General features: G+C 38.2%; 1 protein-coding gene across 4 annotated transcripts in view; it reads right to left on the minus strand.

Annotated features, from left to right (window-relative positions):
* Nucleotides 1–24,793, minus strand: part of FNDC3B (fibronectin type III domain containing 3B) — a 357,581-nt gene that overhangs the window by 304,980 nt on the left and 27,808 nt on the right. The window contains exon 2 of one of the 4 annotated variants that reach the window (XM_029213895.1): nt 2,851–3,012. The exons of the other annotated variants lie outside the window; for them this stretch is intronic. The gene's annotated coding sequence lies outside the window, so the exon portion shown is untranslated. The remainder of the gene's footprint in view (nt 1–2,850; nt 3,013–24,793) is intronic. 4 annotated transcript variants of the gene reach the window in all.

A 24,793-nucleotide genomic window follows, 5' to 3' on the forward strand; every position in this document is an offset into this window, starting at 1 on the left:
AAATAAAAGGCATGTGCACCCATGCCAACCATAAATAACAGCACTTACTAGCTTCAGGAAGTCACTACTGCAATATAGAAAAAGCAAACCAGAAATCACATGGAAATGCTCATAACACAATATTCAGTGAAAGGTACAGAGGATATATGTACATGTAATCGTTTATGAGACTGAAATGAAATAAAACCAAAATGTTAACAATGGTTAACCTATGGATAATGAAATGAGTTACATTTTTTCCTTTGTACTTAACTATTTTTGAGCATCTATAATTTTTATAATCATAAAAGTTAACTTTTAAAAACCCATATAATTCCATCTACATTGTACCATGTGACTGTTCAAATTTTCACGATGAAATATTTCCAAACCACTGTACAACATAAGGTAAAGACCTAAAAGACACGGATTTAGCCAAGTCTCCCAGAACGAACTTTAACCATTCAGCCCGGGACTATGTGGAACACAACAATGGAAGCACATCTGTGGTTAAGTAATAGATTTGGTAACATTTACAAAGCCAGACCTGGGTCGTGCTTGCTGAGTAATCCCTAGATTAGGCATGCTCCCTAGGACCAACCCAAACAGTTTTTTTAAAGGGAGGAGGGGAAAGCAGGTTCCTCAACCTTACTTTTTTTAGATAACAAGCACTCCAAAATATCCTCTTTGAACTGCCAAAATAAATGGAACTTTCTGGGTGGAGAACTCTCCGTCAATCAAATGAGGCTCAGCGAAGATAAACTAATAATAGAAATCTGTTACATACTTACTTAGCTGTGCTAACTATGCTAGTCCCTAACTAGCACAAAGGACTTCAGAAACTCTAGCTAAGAAAAGTACAGGGTGGGACCAGAGAGTTCCCTTAGGGTTGGTAGGCCTCATTCTCAGTGGAAAAGTAACTACCCACTCTAATTTTTATGGTTTCTCTCTACCCCACCTGCCCTTATCTGAAGCCTAAAAATATTTGTCCCATATTTTAATTCCCACGTCCCTATATATTAGAACATATAAAACACGTTCACTCTAGGAATCTGGAAATACAGAAAAGTAGAAAGTTTCGATTATTCATAATCACATCACCCAGAAACATCCACTGTTAAAACAGTGATGTGTTTCATTTCAATTTTTTTCTAGCCACATGAAATCTATAAAGTTAGAGGGCTACAGTTGACACAGTATAGACCTATTTTTTATTTTTGATATTTCATGATTATAACACTGACAACTTTAACAAAATAAAGAACTGGTTCCTAAGTGACATCTTCAGAGAAGGTGGCAAAATCTCCTTCAGGTCCTTGACCTTGGCACAAAGCTAGGGAATACATGGCATTCAACTGAGATGACCAACGTGTACCCAAAGGCATAATCTACTTCTATATGATATCCGGTTATAATGACACAATACACTTAGATTGTGTGCAAATATTTAAATAGAATTAGGAAGTGAATGGTCCCCACAAATTACTGTAAATTCAATATTTTGTTTCTATGTTTCCATATATGTAAGTTTCTAAAAAGTAAAGGTTTGCTTTCTGTTTCCTAAGAGCTATAGGATGTTTTCTGTTAACTGTTCGTAATACTTTCTTCACAACTATAAACCTACCCTATCTTCTCAGCAGAACAGACGTATCATGAATCAAGGTTGATGGCACTTTGACCCAAAACACTTAACCCTGAGCATCTAGGTGTATTGCTGCCAGTAAAGTTATTAACAGAAAACCAGACTGGCAGTGTATGATGTGACCTAAACTACCTTAGTATAAAGTATATCTCAGCATAAAATAGTGAAAAGTCGGAAGCTGTCTCATCCACACAGTGGAAGACCATGCTGCCACAGGTTAACAAACAGAAGGTCTACGCTGTGGTCTTATTTCTGCAAAACTAGGAATATGTTTCTTTTTCACAAGAGAACAGAAATAAAAGAATATACACCGAAGTGTTCACAGTGACTATGGTTAAGTAGCTAGAATGAAGAATTTTTCATCAACACGTTCTGACCTTTTTTTTAGTGGTGCTTTTGCTAGGGAAGAAAAAAAAACGTATTGAATATATAGAACACAGAGCATCTTAAGGGCAATCTCATCATATTTGTCAAATCATCCAACGGAAAAATGAGAAACAGATAATGGATATCTGATCAATGAGAATCCTATGATACAAAACACACCTCTATGACTTCCTGAAAAGGGTCACTGATGGTGGCAGCCCCACCTTCTAAATCGGTGCAGCAGCTCACAGGTGTGGTTTCCGCTTCACCTTAGGCACAGTGGGCCGGACCCACAGTGATGGTGAGGACTCCGCTCCTAGAAGCTATTTTCAGTTTCAAGATATATTACAGAATCCTGAATCTAAAAAGGAACCTTGAAAAGTTCAGTCTGACACAGGCTTGTACAATATCTAAACATCCCAAATTGACCAGAGGCTTCAAAATATCATAACCCAGCATTTTTTTTTATTATACTATATCTTTCAGTTAGTTTTCCTGGATTTCCTCTCTCAAACAGTTGATAAAAACACATTTATTTGGAATAACAGGATGATAGGAATAGATATGGTCAGAATTAGACATAACCATGTCTGAGTCAGTTAAAAATATAAACTGTTGAATATTTTAAAATCACCACTAGTGAAAGGATTCTTCCTTTAATAAAAGTCTGCTCCTCTGACTCTTCCTTTCCATTACCAGCAGCAGAAGGAGCAGTGCCCTAGTTCAGGAATTAAATCAAATCACTTCTAGATTCTGGAACCATCTGGAACCAACTTATCCTGCCTACCATCTCTCTCTCGTCTCCCTCTTCCGTCCACTCTACCCTGCACATGCAGACCATGTAATTCATTGTGAAACGTCACCTCCACTAGGCCACCGCTCACTCTCACAAACCAGGGACTCTTCAAGCAGAGGCCAGAGCAGCTCTCATGAGACGCGGAATGAGGGACTTCGCATGTGGAAGTGGGAGTTCTACTGAGCTAACTGCTCCGGTTAGTGTTTCTTCAGGTGTGACGCAGGAACTACTGCAACAGAATCAGGTGGGGTGCTTGTTTAGAAACACAGATTCCTCACAAATGTTCACAGCAGCATTATTCATAAATGCCAAAAAAGGAGAAACAACCCAAACATCAACTTTAGAATAAATAAATAAGACATGGTAGAACCACACAACGGAAAAGAACTTGAAAATAAAAAGGAATGAAGTACTGACACGTGACAGAACATGGATAAACCCTGAAAATATTATGCTAAGTGGAAAAAGCTAGCCACAGAAGGCCACATATTGTATGACTTCCTTTTTATGAAATGTCCAGAACAGGTGAATTTTTAGATACAGAAAGGGTGTTTGCCTGGAGCTTGGGGCAGAGGTGGAGGGGTAGAGGGATGGCAGGGCAGAGTAACTGCTAATAGGTACTACAAGGTTTCTTTTAGAAGGTACAAAACGTTCTAGAATTTGATACTGGCGATGGTTGTACAACCTTGCCAATATGCTACAAATATATACATTGCATTTTACATCTTAAATGAGTAAACTGTATGACGTGAATTATTTCTCAATAAAACTGTTTAAAAATACGGATCCCCGGCTTCCCCGGTGGCACAGTGGTTGAGAGTCCACCTGCTGATGCAGGGGACACGGGTTCGTGCCCCGGTCCGGGAGGAACCCGCGTGACGCGGAGCGGCTGGGCCCGCGAGCCATGGCCACTGAGCCTGCGCAACCGGAGCCTGTGCTCTGCAACGGGAGAGGCCACAACAGTGAGAGGCCCACGTACCGCAAAAAAAAATATATATATATATGGATCCCTCAATTCCACCTCAGAACTACCAAATCAGAATCTCTGGAGGGAGACCTGGATATCTTTCCTCTGAACAAGGGCAGGTGATGGGAATTTTCAGAAAAGCTGTAAAATACACTAAACACTGTCTTAGATCTTTCCTAATATGACATATGTAGGCAAGATAGTATATTCTGTAGCTCAAAAACATTTCTCAGGCCAAACAGATCCTCCACAGTCCCCTGCCTATATAAATGTATTTCCTACTCTGCCCACACGACTCTCCCTCCTACCAGTGTCACGACTCTCCCTCCTACCAGCGTCACGACTCTCCCTCCTACCAGTGTCACGACTCTCCCTCCTACCAGCGTCACGAGGCTCCAGAAGCATGTGACTGCTGAAACTTTGCTCCTGGTACCCCCCTCCTCTTTCCTAGGACATCCACCTTCTGTCTAAGCCTTATCTGTTGCTTAAAGCTACCTCAAGATTACTCCAGTTTACAATGACCTCCACTAAGAGCCCTTTGGGCCTTCCTGTCCTCAAGTGTGAAAGGAGGGTGATGGACTGCTGGACTTTCTTCCATATCTGATAGTCTGAGCCTCTCTGAAGACTCAAGAGACACTCTAGGCAAGCAAACTTTCCTCCATTCAGTTCACTTATTACATCCAAATAATGCCTCTTGTGCAACTTTCTCCCCTACTCGATGTATGGGGAAGTTAAGTAACTTGAGGAAGAATTTTTTTTTTAAGGCTGGAGAATATGCACCTGTTAAAAAGGTCCTCAGGATACTGCTATAGGGCCCTGGCGTGTGGTAGTGTCTCAGCTCTTTGATGGATTCCTTGATACTTAAGAAGTCACTCCTTTAGCTACAGTCTATTCAGACTTCTAGGTTTGCTGAGGTTATCTACAGAGATCTTTTGCATGGGGGAGACCTGCCACTTCTGTACTGCTTCTGTTTGACATATGAAGGTTGCTGTTCTTCTTTTCCAAGAAGACACTACCAACCCCTATCAAAGAGACCTGTAATATATGTTGTTTTCTCTGCCAGTGATGATGGCTTTATGAAAGCATTTGAAAGAAGAGTTGTTAAGGTTAGAGGTGCATTCCATGGTCATGAGATAAACAAAATAACGGGCCCATCTTGTGATCAACCTGCAATCTCCTTTTCTGAAGCAGTCTAAAGCCTTTCATCACTGCCCCCCACCACGTACACAACGCAAGGTCAGTGGAACGCCACAGCACTCCAGATGATGTTCCTGGAAGCAACACAGTTTTCAAAATTGCTCTTCAGTGACTACTCATGTCAAGATGAATAAACAAAAATTCCACATGTGTTAAAATAAAAGCCAATTTTTTGAAGAAGCTAGTAACTTTTGCATCACAATTTATAGGTACAAAATGCATTCTTATATTTCCAGCAACTTGTAAGGACAAAGCTTCATAAAGCTGAAATTAAGATGCTCCAAAACACATATACATAAACACACATATACACATGTATGCACAGATATACACTCCTTAGAAAACACACTAGGAAATTACATAACCCTTGATACTATAATGCCAATTTCTAAATCTATAAAATATCAGAGTCCTGTAATTTCTAATAGTTTTTTTCAGATGTTTGCAAATTAACGGAAAACGTGCACCTCATCTTCAAACTGTACTGTTCTTTTCACGTGTTAGTATTATATAGATAAAAACCTTGGTAATTCAAAATTATTGAGAAAAATCCCATCTATATACATGAAAAGAAGCAACTGCAACAACAAATATAAATGCAGCTAAAACTGTCAATAGCATTGCCAAGTGGAACTCCTACATGCTCTACTTAACAGATAAGACATACCTGTACCTCTAACAATTGCTACGTCAAAAAAATATTTTCCCATGGATGGACCCAGAGATTGTCATAGTGAGTGAAGTAAATCAGACAGAGAAAGACAAACATCATATGACATCGCTTATACGTGGAATCTATAAAAAGGGTACAAATGAACTTATCTACAAAACAGAAATGGAGTTACAGATGTAGAAAACAAACTCATGGTTACCAGGAGGTTGGGGGAGGAGATAAATTGGAAGATTGGGATTGACATATACACACTACTCTATATAAAATAGATAACTAACAAGGACCTACTGTATAGCATAGGGAACTCTACTCAATACTCTGTTATGGCCTATATGGGAAAAGAATCTAACAAAGAGTGGATACATGCATATGTATAACTGATTCACTTTGCTGTACACTTGAAACTAACAAAACATTGTACAACTATACTCTAATAAAAATTTTTTAAATATATATTTTCCCAAGTACTTCAGAAGAGTTTTATTTTATTCTACTCCCTTCTCCCTGGTCCTCCACCCCAGTCTTATTTGAGTAAATTATTTCCCAACTTCTTCATAGCCACTGAAGAGATTACTACGATGAAAACTTAAATTAGCTATATTATCTTCAGTACCCAGATAAAACAAGGTAAATAATGATTTAGTTTTGGTTTTGTGAGCTGGACGCTAAGTAAGGATATCATTTCAGTTTATTTTCACAATCCTATCCTGTTATACATGAGAAAGCAAAGTGATAAGGAATACTACACTGGAGAATCAGGAAACCTGGATTATTCTGACTGCACCAAGAACTCTTTCTGTGTTCTAAGCACAAATCCCTCTCCAGCTCCTTAACGTGGGCTGTTTGGTGAGGGTCCTGGCTTTTTTCTCACGTGCCCACTCAAATTGGTTTGGTACCTGCCTGGATTACAGTGTTGAGAAAGATTCACTGCCCTGGTTCAGTGATAGAGAGGGCTGCCAAGGTAGTGAGATTAACGATTGAGGAGATCCATGTCACATATTTGCCATCCATTGGTTAGAAAAAGCACCAAGGACCCCTCTCTACTCAGTCATTCTCAGTCAATCAAGAACTGCAAGTAGCAGAAAAGAGGAGATACATCTGATGCTGGACGAGTTGTAGAGACAAAACCTCTGGTCTCCACCTCTAACTTGTTCGGCATTTCAGAGACAATATTAATGTCTGAGAATTTTAAATTGACTAATTGCTAAAAAAATTTAATCAACACCTAATAATTAAGATATTAGAATTAAGCACACCTACTCAAATCATTTAACAGACAACCACATCTGACAGATCACCACAACCAGAGCACTACTACAAATGAATAATACATGTTGAAATCATATGTGTGATTGAAGTCAGATAAAGTTGAGTAGACAGATCTGGAAATTTATTCCCTCGGTTTTTCAAACATTTATTGGGTATCTTACGTGCCTAGCACTGTGCAGACACTGGAAATCCAGTTATGCACATTTGGCTAACTTTGCAATTGAGCTAAGATTTCAAAAGACCTTCAAATAATGAACAGAGAGTGAGATTTTTCAAATCTCCATGTCCTTGATCTTTACAAGGCAGTCTTATTGGCATCTTTTTTTTTAATGTTCCAAGATCCTTCTGTCAAAGGTATTAAGATATTGCTATGACTGAAATTATAATCTAAAATCATCATACTGCTGAGGGCTTAGTAAATCCGACATTCAACTTGTGTGTGGTGTGTGTTGCCACCTACCCCCTACCTTCAATCAACGGATGATTCAGTACTGACTGTCACAGGGAAATCCTCCAAACCTCTGCAGACAGCTGTGCCCCATCGCTTCCTGTTTCCAACACTCACTAATGAATTTGTACTGGTTTTTCCCAGGGTCTAAGAAAATCCTGTAGTAGAACATCTTGCCCCAATCTTATATTGTACTCCTGTAACATACATTCTAAAAGATGTTTTCATAGATTCTTGATTCATAGATTTAATTCAGAAATGAGAATCAGTAAAAGAAATAATCTGTTCTGAACTAATTTTTACTTTGCAAAGTTCTACGGGTATTAGTTACTCACTGTGAGTTTTAAAAAGCTCACAGCACACTGAAAATCCTATTTATTCAAAGCTAATTCTGTGAAATTCAACACCATGACAAGTCAGTTCTCTCTCAATGCCTTTTCTGTCCATAAGAAAGCTAATTTCCCTATCACTTAAACCAGAAGACTGAATATTATTTGGCCATTGTCTATGTATCTTAAAAGTCTTACTGCTGGATAAGTGAATAAAAATACAAGTCTTTTTTATACCTTCCATATAAGCTAATCATTTTAAGCAACACACATTTTTTAGGAGAGTGCTGTCAACACAACTAATGAGATTGTACTTGCACTTCTACTTTGTAGATTTATTTTTAAAACGATTCCTAAATGATCAGTTATACTTCAAAATATACTTGTGAAGATTCAGATTTGTTAAATTTGCTGTATGTAAACTATATTTCAATTTTTAAAACATTTCACAAGGAATTCTAGCACTGCACACATCGCCTGAAATCTACATGATGTGAGAAAAGAGGATCTCGGTGGCAATCCAGAGACTTGGTTTAATTTGTTTTATTATAAATACCAGCTGCGTGACTTAGGTTTCTCAGAGCCTCCATTTATCTGCAACATGATGTGGTTGGACTAGATTACCTGCAAATTTCCTTCCAATTCTAAATTCTGTGATCCTAATACAGCAATTTCACTAATTTGGGATCAGAGTCATAAACAAGGTTCTACTTAAAAGATATTTTCCCTAGAAAGTACTGTGTTTAGCCACATATCTTTAAAGAAAAATTACAATAGCCATATAACACTCATTCATGTCACACCTTGAATGATAAGCATTTTTAGGCTGCGGGCTTCTCAGAACAAGACGTGGCAAGCACATCCCTGGTTCTAAGCTTCTCATTACTTACTCTGAAAATGTGAATGGCAGAGGTGATGCATGGTAAAAGGTTCAAGATCCAAAGGCAGAAGTAGTATATATATACTACGCTACTCCTTCCTGCTATCGTGGACTGTGTCCTGCCGAGCTCTCAAAGAGGTCAGCCCGGGGCTCTCAAATTCTCCTGCAGCCCTCATGTGGTACAAGAAGATTGCAAATGGAGAGCCATTTAATTCTTGTAGCCCCTGGCAAATACCAAAGATTCCAAATCATATTTTTACATCAGCATAGACTTTTCCACCATAAGGGTTTCATTTCCCTTCCAGCATGTTACAACCTATACTAATTTCAAAAACACAACCTCAGCATTTAAAATTTGCAGTGAAATTTTTTAAGTTTTTTTTTTTTTTTAAATCAGCAGCACTTTCAAGATTATCTAATCCATCCCTTAGTTTTTAGAGGTCACACCACTGATTAATGGAAGAGTAAGGTCTCTTGCCTCTCAAATCACTTCAAATTTCTAAGCATATTTTCTACCTAAGTTTAAAAAGGAAAACTAACCAGGCTGTATGCTCTTTACAACACCCACACACATATACACCCACTCTTACTTATCAAATTCCAAAATGTTAATTATCCCACTGCCTTTCCCCTAGTCTATCAGGTTCTCTGCAAAGTCCCGAACCAGGCAACTACTGAGGCTCTCAGAGGAGACAAGTGTTATCTACATTAGTAACACTAAGTCTCCAAAAGAAGGGCAGCACAAGGAAAAGATGTCCACACCTAATATGGTCGTTTACAATACAGCCATGGTGAGTTATGTGTCTTAATTAGAAGCATATGACCTAAAAAATCGGAAATCAATATAGATTTATTTGTTTTCTAAACAAAAGAAAGACCACTCAAAACTATCCTCTACATTCCATCTGGGTTCTACACTAAGTTTCAACCATGTCACTGCCTGACATCTCTGGGAGTGGCTTGGAAGAAATGTAATTGCAAACTCAGGTAAAAGTGAGGGGAAACAGAAAAACCCATACAGGAACAGGAACCGACTACATGTGGTATCTTTGTTTTTTCTAAATCCATCCAGGTGTAATTTCCAAAGTATATGCCATGGAACAAATATTCTGCTTCATGCTAATATGTCTTATATGAAAAAAGAATTCTAATATCAAGTAAACCTGAAAACTCTGGACTGAATAGCTAGAGGTTCTTTAATGCTGGACTTCAAAGAACTAATATGCACCGAGATTCTCTCCAGGGTCAAACTTTTCTAAACACAAACTTTTCCCAAGGTCTGGTGTTCATCAGATAACGCTCTAGCTCTAGCTACTCAATTATTTTCAACTCTCCTAATGAAATCATGTGAAATTCTTTTTTATAGAGATTATCTAATGATATGTTACTAGCACTTCACCTAGTTTCTTCACATGAGAACTTAGCCCAATCTTCAGGTAAAAAGTCAAAGAAAATTGGATCCAATGGTTAACCCTACACAATTTATGAGTCTAAAGGACTGCACAATCTTATTCACCCATACAACGTCAAAATATAAGTCACATTTCCACATTAAACATGGCTTGAAATTGTCTAGTTGTTCAAATTTCCTCTAGGAAGGGTATGCCATTTCTTCTTCCTATTAAAAGGAATCCAAAGCTCAATTTTTCAAGTCTTTAAGGCAACAACAAATCTAAAACATTCACTTTTCCTGGATGAAAGATCACTTTTTCCAAACAACAAAATGTTTACTAATCTTTCGCATTTCCTGCCACTATTACAAGTAGAAAGAAAAATACAATCTCCTTAGTAGACAGGAAACAGTACAAATAGCGAACACACACCTTTAGGGCCCTACTAATGCTGTATCTGAGCACTCAGCAATGTGGCCATGCACTTTCAACATCTGAACCAATTAGGCATTTTAACAGTTCAACAAAGAAAGCATTTTTCCCCCAGACTCACATTCCATGCTGCCACTTCCACAGTCAAAGACTGAAGTTCATTCCTCTAAGTCTGAGCCGCTATCTCTTCCCTGTTGCATACTGTCAGCACTCATAACTAAAATCATAAAAACTCTAGACCCGAAAGAGGTAGAGGTTTTAAATAATCATCACATCAAGGGGCTGTGATGTCTAAATGCCTACAAGAGCCAAGAAGGGAATGTCAACGAGTAAAGTAGTCTACCTTCCTTGCTTCCTGTTTTAGAAACATGGCTACAGAGAAATATTTCATATTTAAATTTTTTTCATATTTTAAAAATTAAAGTGCGCACATGATGGCAAAAAACAACTGACAGGCAGCCTCAGTATCTAGGAGTCAACAGAGAGCGGTGGAGACCCCTGCAGACAGAGCAGACACCCCTCCTGAACGGGGAGCTGACACTCAGCTTACGACCTTCACTACCTTGCAGAAACGTCAGTCCATACTGCCAGGTTTTCAAGAGAAACCAGAAATCTTGTTTTATGTGAAATCCCTTCATTCTCAAAAGCTGCTTCCAAATTTTAAAAAACACTGTGCAAAGCCAAAAACAAAATCTACAGGCCCCATCCCTCAGCCCAGTTTACAAATTCAATCTCATCCTATCAGATGAGGCAATCAGTGTTATCTGGAGATGTCCAATCACTTGCCCAAAGCTGGAGATATCTAAAATCTGAGTCTCATCAATTTATAGCACCAGGTGTATAATATACCACGTTGATTCACTTAATCACCAAATTTACCAAGGACCTACTAGGGCTTAGATACTCTTCCAGAGATTGGTAATTCACCGGTGCACAAGAGAAACAACAACAACAAAAAACCCTTGTTCTGGTGGCGTTTACATTCTAGTAAGGGGAAACAAGCCATGAACATAAGAAGTTATGTAGTACGTAAGAAAGTGATAATGTTTAAAAAAAAAAACAAAACATGAAAAAAAGAACAGGATAAATAGAATTAAGAGTACTACAGAGTTAGTCTCATGTCTTATGAAGGTTTTAGTTGCAGCCAAAATCTTTTCTAAGTAGTAAGAAGCCCAACACAGCTCACATATAACCAATGGGAAAATGTTCATGCCTCGGTTTCCTTATCCGTAAAACAAAGATATTGTTACCTGACCTGCCTAATGCCCATTATTGTAAGACAATCTTTCGTTACTATTTGAGAAAAGTGAACTTATAATATTTTAGTGTTAGATTCATGATGCAGTATGATAATCATTTCTAGACATTCAGAATACCTCTTAAATGTCCTAAGCACTTATTAGACTCTGATCTTTCAAAAGGAAAAAGTAGCCACTAAAATCATTAACATTTCTTCTCCCTTCTAATGTTGACTGATCCAAAGGCCACAGAACTATGGCAACCTCTATGAACTTTGACTGGGCTACAATGCGGTGAAAAGGAGAAAGACTATCGTTTGGGGGGAAAACAGTTTTTTTAAACAAACAACACGAATAACTTTTCTAATAATAATAATTTTTTTTAAAACCCTTAAGGCTACAATGCACTGAAGAAACAGAGTTAAATCTAGGCCTGGGTCCACATGGCTACCACTTTCATTTCACAAAAGATGTACAGATTTAACAATGTAGAAACAAGATTTATAATCCCTGATGTTTTGGTTGTGATAATATATTTAATATGAATTGACCACATCCCTAAGTTTCATAATCAAATGTCAATTTACAGAAGAAATAAAGTTCTGCATATTTTCCTCCCATTTTCATTCTCCTGATTATCCAGCACTTACCATTTTCTCTTAATAATTTGCTTCCTAACAGCTACATAATGTCTTTTACTCTTTGTGAAGTTGCTAGTAATGCATTTTAGTTGATCATCTCTTCCTTACCGCACATAAATGGACAGAAATTACAGGACATTATTGCTGTGAGACACCCTCCGTCGGTCTCTTGTGCTCTTACACGCCCTGTCAGGTATGCTAAAAAGGCAAGGCCTTGACCGTTCTGTGTCCAGGCTATTTCTCAGAGTTCTGTTTACAATGAACTACCCTGACAGATGGGGTAAGACTCTCCTCTGGACAAAGAGAAAGTTCCCTCACGGCATGCTGCAGAAGCAGTGGATTCCCCGAGTTTAGTGTCCCTCAGCAGAAACACAACCCCACTGTGTACACAGTTCCATCTGGATGCTCCAAATCACCCCCGTGGGACTTGGGGGCAAGGAGGAACTGATGTAACTGCTGGTGCTCACACTGTTTGGTATGCCCCTGTCTGTGGTGCCAGAGTCCCCTGTCTTCTGCCAGCACTGATGAAACAGTAACACGGTCACTATTAGCTTAGGGCAAAATCAAACCCCAGACTCAACAATGTCAAATGGAGTTGAAGAATCACATATTTATTCAGATATGTCATTCTTGGTAAACTTATATACAAAACTTGCAAATCCTCAGGCCCTAAACGCATGTCTGATTTCCTTTGTTCTTTAATCACTGATATACACAAAACATATACACATACTACAATAGAATATCTCACCCCATATTAGGTTTCAGAAATAATTAATAAACTCCAATGGAATCCAGCTGTCACTAATTCATTACCTCTTACTTCTAAATGAAGGAACTAGAGAGCTACATCTGGATGTGAACCTGGCGTTTCCAATCAAGTCTTCCACCTTCTCGCCCTCAGCACAGGCCACTTCAGAAGAAAGCAGAGTAAGTTTTAGGCAAAGAGTCCTAAACGTCCAGATTATGTCAAACTTCTCTGGGCCTGAATCTGTTTACCCGTAAAGTAAGAGGGCTGGACTAGAGGGACTCATCTCTTTTTCCAGTTGTAATTCTGATGATTCTACTTTCAGCCTATACATGGGTGGAACATTCTTTGCTGCTTTGTTCAGTGCTGGAGTGGTTTATGAAGTGTGGTCCTGCTGAAAAGCTGGAGAATGAACTAGATGTCCTCGCAAGATGCCTCCTGGCTCTATAATCCCATGATGTGCTTATAATGGAATTTGGCTATCCTTATAATTAGAAATGTAGCCTGCTGGTCACACATCTGGATCAGATAAATCTGCACAAATAGCATTTCACCAGAAGCAGAAATGCCAAGCATATAACAGCTGTGTTGTTACATCAGCCTTGCAAATAACAAGGAATACTATTTATCCATAGAAAGAAATGACTACGGCAGACAGGAATAAAGCTGATTTCATTCAAGTTATTTGGGGGTGGGAGAAATGTTTATAAAAGAAAAAATATGTTGGTCAGACTTTCATATTAATTTACAAGTCCAGTACAGAAAAGAATTCCCATACCTAAAAGACCGCAAATGCCAAAACACTATTTCCTTATTTCCTGCAGTCCTAGTTAATGATGAGTTTCTTGTTACTGAACTTCTGTAAATGTAATAGGCTCCTCCGACTTGCATGTCAACATATCACATGGAACCATGAACCTAATCCACAATTAAGTATTATCAAAGTGTCAAATGTACTATGGGAATATTCACATCCATAGAAAATAAATGTGTTTCAAGTTAACAATTAATTTCACTCAACCAATGTGCTGGATAATATGAAACAAGAGGAAATTATTTTCCTAAAAAGAAATAAACACTTTTCCTAGCCAATTAGGTAAGCATTAACCACCTTACCCTTTGAAGCTCGTTTCTCAAACCCAAAAACTTAAATGTGCTAATCTAATTGCTCTGAGGAACAACTGACAAAAGGCATGACTAATGGCAAACAGGTATGAATACAAAATCTGTCACCTATTACTAACCTTGCCAACACAGCCAGTCTTCTAATTTATAATACTGTTCAAAATTTTATTTTCCAAATTCAAAAATGTATTCAGATTTTGGGTGATGATGATTGTCAATGGAGGTTCGTCAGTTATGACAAATGCACCACTCTTGTGGGGGGAAGCTGATAACGGAGGAGGCTGTGCACTGTGGCGGCAAAGGGCTAGAAGGGAAGTCTCTTTACCTTCCTCTCAATTTTGCTGTGAACCTAAAACTGCTCCAATAAAGTCTTTAAAAATGTACTCGATATAGTATATAAGTTTTAAAAGATAGAAAGTAACTTCCCTATCAGGTAAATGCCCTACGTTGAAATGTATATATGGAATTAGATCCTTAGATTTTTAACCTATAAAATGTAAGACTCAGGAAGTCACTTTACATATAGTCATTTTCCATATACAAATATAAAGAACCCCACAATACTAGTATAATTACCATTACCTCAAAAGTCCAGACTAAAGTCGATAAGTTTTGCTCCACGTAAAGAAAAAACAAAGAGAACAAAGAAAGCAAGCTAACAAGACAAAAGGAATACCACAGAAACTGGGGTTACATTCCTGATTAACAGAGAAAACGGTGATGACTGGAGAGGTAAAGTAGGACAGAAGCAACTTATGTGGTTCCTAAATGGGAGAATCCAAAAGGTAATCTGATTCTTACTCCACATTTTCTATTAACTGAAAACTACTAGTAACAACCAGTGTCTCTGAATCAGTTGTGAAAGGAGTACAGGGATAAAAAAAAAAAAAAGTTGACTGATTAGACAGACGAATCTTTGGCAAAATATAATATATCACAACTTTCAATCTTTACATATCAATTTTTAAACTAAAACCTTAGATTAAAATGACACCCTGATGGTCACTTAATCGATATTCAGAAGAATGTTAATCAACTATTTCCAAACACTGGGAGTCAACTTAAGCAACTGAAGTTCTCGACGGATTCTAATTCCTAAGGAAGTCACTGTAAGAAAAATGAGTTAGCACTTCAAAACACCTAGTAGAGAATCTAACAGATGCATACATTTTATGTGTAACCATGGGGTGTCCTTAATAAACACAATCAACAGGAGAATTCATAGCGTAAACCCTCTTTGGGGCCTAGGCGGCTCTAAGTAAACATCAACTTTGAAACTGTGATGGGCATATCAGTGAACCATCATCAAATTATAGATGAGAGCCAGGTCTTCTGGCTTTATGCCAAAGTGAAACATCAGGTGGGCAGGTTCCATACCTTCAAGGGTACAGCCAAAACTTCAAAGATTCTAAAAGATGTCTTCAACCTGAAGGGTGGGAACTCTCAGCCTAACAGGCTGAACCACACTCAACTTCAACTTCTATGGTCAACTCAGGAAATGTCGAATCTTCCAAAGCCCTAGATGCAAGGCAATTAGTGAACGTAGGTAGCCCCTCCCCCTTTTTAAGTAATTCTTTCAGGTAATTGAATGTCATTAGCAACTAGGCCTAAGAGTGAAGTATGAACTTTTTATAAGATAAACCTTATTTTTCTACTTTGAATCTTTCCATAGCTCTGTTTTCTTGATTTAAGGGCTTAAACAGATTCCTAATACATGTTTTTAAAAAATAATAACTGACCTATTTGTTAATATCAGTCTTTTTCTCTACCCTCTATCATTTTAATGTTATTCTTTCCTTTTAGGATCTGTTTGTGATTTCAGATTTAAAGCCAGGCATTTGAGATTTTGCACAGGCACACAGACAGGATTTCGATTACCAAGGCTGCCAAATCAACAGCTAGTCCAGCAGTGCAAAAATCCACTCGCTATCTTTTTTTTTTTTTTAAAGAAATAGATTTTTTGCCTCCATGCTTTTCATTTCCAGGAACAATACTTCTCTCATGACAAGCAGAGACCCGAAAAACAAGGGGCAGCATTGATCAGAACTCAGCCTCGCTCCCTTCCCTCACCTAACACCTCACTTTCAAAATGGCTCTAGGTTGTGTCTTTCCTTACTAGAAACTGAATTTCCTCATCTTAAAGGATACTGACAATTTCCCCGATTCTGGCCGTCTAGGCATTATTTACCATCTCCACCAATTTCAGTGTTTACATAACTGAGTGCTAAAGTAAGACCTTGACAATGGCAACACAGGAATACTCCCAAGATGCCTATGTTTGGGTGGTAAAAATGTCCTGACTGAAAAATTTCTTTCCAATTATCACTTTTCTATCGCTCTCTGCCCAAATCCCTCGCCAGTTTGTTCTTCCTGGTCTCTCCTCCGATAAAACTAGCAGGAGCACCTGGAGCTGCAGCCTCCCGCCTCCCCACACAGAACCCCACCAAAGGCGAACGGAAGCTTTAGAGGAAGGCAGAGACCAGCTCTGGACTGGACAGGTCTGAGGGCCTTGCAGACTCCTACAACTCAATACACATTTAGTCTTTTACCCCAATCAGCACAGAACAGAGGATACTGAGGCCTCATCCCAAATTCTAACTGTGTAGTTTAACAGCATGACATTTACAGTACTTAACATAAGAAATTATGAATTCATATTTTTGATGTCATGTCTTCCTAATTCTGAAGATACTGATTTATACAAATGTCAATCCCAGCCAAGAGCCTACCACACACAATTTCTATAGGTTATCTCAAAGGTTGCTAAAAATACCTACATCAGAGCTTAACTAAAAAGTGGGCGAAGGGTGGTCCATGCGTTCTTTATCTCCTGTATCAGTGTGTCAAGAGGCAGTCAGGTAAACACATTCCCAAGGCAATCATATGACACCCACCACCAGGAGAACTCCCTATAAAAGGCTGCCTTGGGCAGGAACCTCCAGAACTTTTATGTGAACTGCCTCCCTCATTTTAGGGAATGTTCCTCAAACCAATGAGCACAAGAAGGACACCAGGGTGGCAGCCAGCAGAAAGCTATCATTACAGTCAAAAGCATTTTGTACAGATTGCCTTCAACCAAAGGCACCAGTGTTTTCATCTGCCACAATCCAAATGCTCCTGTATATTTAAATATTTACTTCAATCAACCTATTGCTTGTTTCAAAGAAGGCAGGATGAAGAGACAAGGTGGACTTCTTCACAATCTGAAATTTACCATTTCCAAACAAATGACAATGAATACTTTCTACAGACACTGTCATACTGGTCAAATGGCTCCTCTTGCAGCCTTCTCATGCACAGGGACCTGCATTCCATTCGACGTGGACACCTGTGCTCGTCCTCCCAAACCCCAAGATTCCATTTGCATAGCAATATTACAAAATAGCTACTTTCACATATCTTAAATATACGGGTAGGGTGCATTTTAAGAATCAGTATAAAGTGTCACTTCATGCTAAAGAATGTCAAATGGAAGTTCACAGAAAGAGTTTAAAATAGATCTAATTTGCATGTTTGTCTGAAATCAACTAATTGGACATGTTCCTTCCTGTGTATTTTATTTAGGTTACTATTTTGGGTTTTGAGGCATCATTCTACTCTGAAGACAAAAATACGACTCTTTTTTTAAGGTGACTTTAATACAAGTTGTCCAAATACTTTTTCAGTCCACCTTTGTGAACTCAAACTACTAAGCAACTTAAAAAGTATTCAAGTTTTCTTGCTGGGGGGGGGGGGGGGAAATTCAAATATTTCTATAGTGAGAGTCTTTCTACATGAGATCACAGAAAAGAATTCATTAATTCTCTCTCAGACAAGCACACAGGAGGCCAAAACCTTTGTTCAGGGAAGGGAGAGAGCATTCATCAATTAAGTGTAGTATTGTTCTAGGGCTTTGTTTATAAATCCAGCATACCTCGCCATCTGTTAACTTGGACTGGAAAGCGTTACTTGATATTTATGTAGCTCAGAATAAAGTAAAGGAAGAGGCCTCTGTGAAAACACCACCCCATAAACATTTTCTCACCCCTGGATCAATACAATCCTATTCTGACTGAATAACGTCATACTGAAGGCCTGCATCCCTGCTCTTTCTCTAAACATTAGTTTCTCATGTTAGAAATGTATTTACATCTCTACGAAAATTCCTAATTTGTTAAGTTTTCAAATAGAAGAAATTCTGACTTTTTTAAAAAAGGTAAATAAATTGCACCTTCACCTAAGCAGTTTTTTTAATGCTCCTGATTCCTTAAGTTACATTCAACTTAGAACAGACATGATCTTTTTTACCAATCCATTCCCATCTACTTCAAATTCTAGGTCTCCAGTTAATCATTCTTGATTAATTCTACTGACCTATAATCATTCAAGTTGTACTTACGTGGCTTGATCACTGGTTTATATAACTTCATGTATGTAGATTTTCTAATTCGAATACAAACTTTGAAGATAGGAACCACATTTTTTATTCATTTCATCCACTCAAAGCTTTCCCCTGCCAACCCCACGATATATTACTTTATATACAACAGACATTTTAGTTAAGTGAATTAACTTTTTAGCTATAAACTAAAACTATTAACATTGGTCCAAATTTATCCATGCCAAAGTCACTCTAGAAACAGTTATAATTTTATTTAAAAAGTATACTTCATTGTCCCCCCAAATTAAAGACCCCTCTTGATGCCCTTGTGACCTGAATGGAATTGACAGACTTTCATCAACATTAAAGAAACTTTCAACCTTCCCTTAACCACTCTGAAACTCATGAAAAATAATTTAATGTCTTTGTACTCTGATACTTTTTTAAACTCTCTAATTTCCACCTAATTTTTTTTAGAGGATTAACATTTTTTAAAGCTGCATACATATACTGTCTCCCTAGAAGTTGACATTTCGACTTTGCTGAGATGTGCACTCAAGTGGAAAGGCAGGAAGAGCTCGCAATTCAGAGGGGAAATACCTAACAAGCAGGCAACACAGAGCCATAAAAGACCACGTGCAGCTGGGCGCTGAAGGAGAGCTCTATGGGCAAGGGCCTGGCTGTGATTCATCCTTACACTCCTAGCAGCCAGCATAATTCTCCACAACGTACACTCTCTGAAAGCAGAGACTGGGGTTTTGCTCTCTGCTGTATCCCCAAGCCCCAAGAACAGTACTAATACATAGCAGTGCTCAGTAAACACGTGTGAAATAATATCTGTAGAAAAAATGTATAACACATAGTAGACATTAGTAGGAAAGGAAGTAGAAGAAAGGACTGGGACTAGCTAAATTTTATTTTTAGATTGTACTTCCGATGCTCACCACTACTTTAAGCGTGACACAAACTCCAAGTATCTAAGGGGCAACTGACCAGGATGGTGTTGAATCAAAATGTCAAATCATACAAGGAAAAGCTTTGAACACTGGGGACCTGCAGCCTGTAGAAGAGAAGGACTAAAGGCAAACAAGCTGGCTAGAGTTGAGTTTGAGGGGCTGTCACATGAAAGAAGAAACAAACTTGTTCTAGGTTGCTGTGGAGTAGTATTTTTTGAACTATGGGTCATATAATCAATTTAGTGGGTCACTGACTGGCATTCCTTTAGATAAAAGAGAATAGCACAGAATTGGATCGCAAAGAATAAAGGCAAGTATTGATTTATTTTGATCCAGGTATACATATTTAAAATTTTCGTATATGTGTATTTACTGGACTACAAGGTAAAACATGTGTCTCAATGTGCGTGCCAGTCAAAACTTGTGGAAAAACAGTGCTATAGAAAGCCCATCTTTCACCATGACAATTTGGGCTCAATATAAAAATGAGAGATGTCAAAAAAAAAAAAAAAGAATTAACTGATTACTTCTTAAAGAAACTTTGTTAGTGAATAGTCAAAGAAATCAAGAACTGAAAGAAACCTTAGTGATCACCTGGTCTAATTCTTTCATTTCATTAATCATAATGGTAAAGATACCCAAAACCAAACTGGTACTTAGGGGCAGAGCCAAGCCTGGAAGCCAGTCTCCAGAGCCCCCTAGTTCAACTGCCTTGACTCTAGCATAGGCTGGTGACCATGTGTCAAGATGTCACATAGGGGGGTCTTGGCACTGGTTGGAATGGAGAATTAGAGGGCCTCCTTGGTGCCTACAGATTAAAATTCTTTGATATAAAACTATAAGTACTGTACTTATCTTTTGACAATCAGATGTACAAATTTTCAGGATAAAGAGATAATGGGGACTTTATTTACATATATGTCATTATTTATAGAGCTCAGGATTTGAAACATGATTAAAAACCATTAAGGAAAAATTAAAACCAAGGCCTCTTCTTTTGAAGTTTTAGAAGACACAAAGATAAGAAAAAGCACCATTTTAACAAAAAAAGTAGTAGATAACCCTTAACTTAAAAGGAAGAAATTCCACCTTGAGATGTTACAAAACTTAAAATAAAAATCTCTGAAATTGGAATGCTCCTTGCCATGTTTTCCCCCATAGAGAAAAATTAACTCCTAATCTTTAAGTATCCGTAGCAAAGTAGAAAGGATGCACTAATGAGAAATGCTCATACAGTTCCCCACCAGTCCAGTCCCACCCATATTTTCACTACCCTCCACCCTCCTTTCATAAGAGAACAAAATGACTCCTTACAGCAAACTCCTCAGAAAACAACCCACTAACTTCCATAAAAAACCAGCAATGAACATTTAAAATATATATTAATTCATGTTTTTAAGTCACTATCCAAATTTGGAGGCCTATCTGTCCCTGTATTTCTTTTAGGCACTAGGTATATAGAATACCATGATTTGGGGCAATCTTTCCCTCTTCCTCTTAACTAACTTGGTAAGAAGAAGCCCGCAGGTTTGCCAAACAGAGAGAGTAGGGAAGTAATGGAATCATCAGTTTTTCTAATGTTTTATTAAAATCAAGAAGTTCAAATAGTTGTGACTGGATCATGGTTAAAACTCTCTAATTCTATACACATACCTAGAGTCACAAAAACTTTCACACATGCAAAGCAAGAAACTTTTGTTATTGGAAGAAAGTTGGCAAAACAGGGTGAGTAGTTTAATACTGATGACAACATCAATTATGCCAGATGTAGGTCTGCAATAAGCTAACTGTAGGTCCCCAACCCGTAATCAATCATGTGACTGTGGCCACTAATGGACTTGAGTCCTGCCAAGTTTCACATGCCCGATGGTTAGTTACAAAATAGCTTCCTTTCCACGTGTCTCGAAACAGACTTAAATTACCTAATTTTTTCTCCCAGCCCTTAAAGCATACCTCACCCTATAAAGCAGCAAACTAAGATATCTGCAACATCCTCCACCATGAAATCATCCTTTATAGCCAGAAGGCAAGATTCCATAGTCACAAGCAACAAATCTCACTGACTCAAGACAAGTTACTCACAAGCAAAAGCATAAGGGGCTGCTCTTAAACAGAACTAATATGACATCTTTAAATTAGTAAAGTTTTAACTTTGTGCTAATTTTTCCTTTTGAAGAAGACTTCAAGACTCAATTGCCACTCCAAGTCCTTGGTACAGGCTGCTCTGTGTGTGCACAAGACTTGTTTGATGTATGTGAGCACACACACGCGTTTCTAAGTTACGGGATCCGCAGGATTTGTAAATAGAGAACTAGACTTGAATACTGGCCCAGTGGACTTTTGGAACCGCTGCTACTTCCTGCACAGCAGGAGGGCCACCTCAGTCCCAGTCACAACAGTCACAAGCTACAGTTCAGCACCAGTACATTATCAAACATATAGAGGCATCTCTCAGGATAGAGGCATACTTTCAATTAAGTCACCAGAAAAACAGGGTCCAATGTATGTCAAAATTGGAGACAACTGTATTTCAATACAACGTTTGTAAGGTCCTAAGCAGAGAAAGTTTCCATCCAGAGTCATCAGCCTGTGCTACAACCCTTGCTTGAAGACGCAGTGCAGCAGCATCCTAAATCCATGACAGGCCCGGCTTCCGGGTCATGTGGGTCATGTGGGAAGGAAAGAGGCCAGGGGGAAAAAGCACAAAGGAAAGGTAATTCTACTTTCCTGGCTAATTTGGTAAGAGTTTCACAGTGAAGAAGACACAAAGCAAAGTCAGTTAGCAAACTTACTTAAGCTATAGAAGTACTGACCCATCAAAAGGCCGACTCAGTTCTAAAGCTTCGGTGCAAAAGGTAACTACAGAACATATTGTACAGTCATCTTCATGAGAAAAGCTCATCACAAATGCCTTTAAGTAATGTTCAACGGCTCCTTACATCATCACTGAAAGTGTAAATGGAGAGTTTACTGGCAGTGAGGCAGGTAAATAGGGGAACTCACTCATCATAGCTACCTTTCATTCTACAATTAAATCGTAATTCTCCTTTCAAGAAGTCAAATCACTCTCTAGTGATACGTGGTTTCCCATCCCGAAAGCAGTGTACCAAGTGGAGAAGTCAAAGTCCACAGCAACTAAATGATTTGCCCAACTTCAGTCAGAAGCTAAAGCCGGGAACGCAGTATGTTTCACCTGTCATTCAATACTTTTTAACCTTAAGACCTTAAGTCCCAGTCCAGTTTCACACCCAGTCTGGGTTCTCTACAACCTAACTCTGCTACATTTGAGAATTACAAATAAGAACTGAGCCAACAGGACCTGTTGAAAACACCCCATGGCCATGCTAATTCCCAATGTTTGGTGGAAACCTCTCCATACAAACCTTTCAAAGCAGACTTCCAGATCCATGTCTAACAGTGGCTGACTTTTAGCACCTGGTTATAGTACTGCAAGTCCTTCACTTAAATGCTAATGATAACAGTTCAATCCCATAAACAAAGAAAATGTCTGTTTTAGAACTGCTAAATGAGGGGACTGCAGACATGTTTAATTATGTCTGCCAGGTGGCTAAGGTCCAAAACCCGCCACCATCTGGAGACTCTGCTTGCCTGCATTTCATATCCCCACCATTGCTGATGGAAACAACCACTCTGGCCCTTTTCATCAACATAAAGAAAAGATTAAAACAATTAGGTTTAAGTGCCTCATAAAGGCTTAGATGAAAGCACATTATAGGAGGCATGATTTATCAACTAACTCATAGTTTATGTGGTCTCATTTGAAATGAAACCTGGCTTAATTACCACTGGGTTTTCTTGCTATATTTTCATAGATGGGAGCTCTGTCAACACAATTCTACTGAGGCAGGCCGGAGGAGAAAGATGAGCTGAATGCTTGCTTCTTAAGGGCTGCTTTTGGCCCAGAAAGGCCATTTTACCATTTTATCATCACTCCTTGATGCTAAGCTTGACCAAGGAGCTGGACTCATTGCGAAGCAAAAACTCCCCTCCAAAGCTAAGAAGCAAAGGGAAATGTCAAAGCAATTTTTGCTCAGCCACAAAGCAATTAACAAGGGGATGCCTCCAGATGTGGTAGGCTGAGGATCTCTTATGCTGGTGATCTAACAGTATTTTGTTGTTAGGCATTAAGGTTTTAAACATTCAATTATCTTATCTGTAAAAATATTTTTACTCTCATTAAAATCCTTACTATTTAATGATACAACCACTGACAACCCTAAAGAGGTGGAGATATTGACAGTCATCAAGTGTCAAGATGTTGTCATTACCCCAGGAAAACTGAAACTATAAATTCTCCCAGGTCTCTTGGACTCTAAAACTGAAGCTACATGTGACTATTTAAATTTAATTAAACAAATAGAATTTAAAATGTTGTTCCTTAGTCACATTAGCCAATTTCAAGTGTTCAATGTGATTAGTTGTTATCCTACTGGACAATGTAGATAGAATATTTCCATCATTTCACAAAATTCTATTGGGCAGCACTTCTCTAAAATGCCATGTTCTCACTGATGAAAAGGCGAGGAACAAGTTTTTTGCATAGAACTAATATTTCCCCTTATACACCAAGTGAAGCACTTGAGCAGAGTTGTTAAGAGCCAACACTCTGGAGCCCAACTACTGAATTCTAACCCAGGCTCAACCACTTACTAGCTCTGGGATTGGGACCAGTTACTTAGCCTCTCCATGCCTCAGTTTCCTAGCTATAAAACAAGGATAATTACAACACATATCCTCATAGGACTGTGGTAAGGATTAAATGAGTTAGTTAAGTGCCCAGAACAGCAAGCACTAAGCAAATATTTGCTGTTATTAAGCCCGAAGCATGCTTCAAGGCCTTAAAAATGTTCATAGCCTTTTCCAGTTAAGGAGTATTTTGTTCCTTTTAGTATGTGTGACTGACTGCCTGTAACAGCCGGTCTCCATGCTAAAAGATTAGATTCATTAGCCAAAATTTGCCTTTTATGTTTGACCATCTTTCATAAAGTAGGATCTTCACCTTGAAAGAAGATTAATTCTGATTTTATCACTTATATTAAATTTAATTAATCAATTAATTGATTATATGTATAAATAAACCAGGTTAGTTTTTCCAAATAAGGTTAAATCCATAACATTATGGTATATAAAATATATATACTTAAAAATAAATGAGCCCATAAATCCACTCACTTAAACTACAAGACCTTGAGAATTCTCTTTGACAACCATCTACAATTAGCAAATACGTTCCATGAATAGAAACCTGCTATTAAAGTTATATCCAACTTTTTGAAAATTCCAAATCAGTAGAGTCTAAATTAATGATTGCATAAGCTTATGGTACACTAAAATT

The sequence above is a fragment of the Monodon monoceros genome, unplaced genomic scaffold, assembly GCF_005190385.1.
Source record: "Monodon monoceros isolate NGI ecotype Baffin Bay Population unplaced genomic scaffold, NGI_Narwhal_1 Super_Scaffold_11, whole genome shotgun sequence".
NCBI classification, from domain to species: Eukaryota; Metazoa; Chordata; class Mammalia; order Artiodactyla; family Monodontidae; genus Monodon; species Monodon monoceros.